This window comes from Triticum urartu, unplaced genomic scaffold (assembly GCF_003073215.2).
Source record: "Triticum urartu cultivar G1812 unplaced genomic scaffold, Tu2.1 TuUngrouped_contig_8507, whole genome shotgun sequence".
Classification (NCBI taxonomy): Eukaryota; Viridiplantae; Streptophyta; class Magnoliopsida; order Poales; family Poaceae; genus Triticum; species Triticum urartu.
Genome location: NW_024119464.1, coordinates 3,397 through 4,500, shown reverse-complemented (window position 1 = coordinate 4,500; position 1,104 = coordinate 3,397).

Below are 1,104 nucleotides of genomic sequence, written 5' to 3'. Positions count from 1 at the left end.
ATTGTCATGAAACTTTATAGTGATCATTAAGTAAAATAGAATATTGCAATAAGTATGATAACATGATGTAGATAGTATATCGTCCTCACCATGTGTTAAAAGGACAACTACTCAACTACCTTTTTATCCTTAGTGGCGACAACATAATACAATGTATTTTCCACTTTCTATCACTGCAGTATATTACTTTTAAGATTGAACCGAACTAACATATACAACTCCCTCTTAGATCATTCATCTAAACATGGCCAATGCAAGACTAATAGATTGGAGAGCATATATGTCTATAAATTATGCAACAAAGAACTCATAAGAATCCAACGAAGAATCATATATAAATCTGATCATAAGGCGATAATTCATCACACCGCAACAAACACCAATGAAAATTAGATCAGATGGATCACAATCATGTAGGGCAGCTCATGTAATCATTGTACTAAAGAACAAGGGAGAGATTGCCATCTAGTTACTGCCATAGATCCATAGTCCAAAGATAACTAGTCACGTTTGATCATGGTGGTAGCAAGATTGATGTAGATGACTACAGTGATAAATTACCCCTCTGGCAGAGTACCCAAAAGGCCTTCAGATTTGATCGCGGCGAGACAGAAGTGTGCAGCGACAGAAAAAATCATTGATAATTATTTTCAGGATTTCCGAAGCAATAGAAATCCATGGGCACCAAGAGGCGGTGGAAAGTATGTGTATGGGCCCCATGTGGCCACCCCGTGGATGTGTGGTGGCTGTGGGCCACCCCCTCCACAACTGGGGTAGGTCACTTCGGACGCTTCCCGGTGCAAAACTTTTTGTGTCTTCTTTCTCGGTTTTTTAGCTCTGTAAAAATTATTTTCTTGAAAGTCCAAAAACAAGCAGAAAACAACTTGACACTGGGCACTTGATTAATTGGCTAGTTAGGAAAATAAAAAAAATTGGTGCCAAAGCTATACAAAAACAATATAACAGTAATATTAAAAATAAAAAATATAGATAGGTCTAGCACGTATCAGCTCTATGAGGACATTTATTATTCCGTGCGTAGGGATAGCGACCATGCGCATACCCCCTGCAGCGCTCGTCGCCTGGCCCACTATTGTGGCTCCA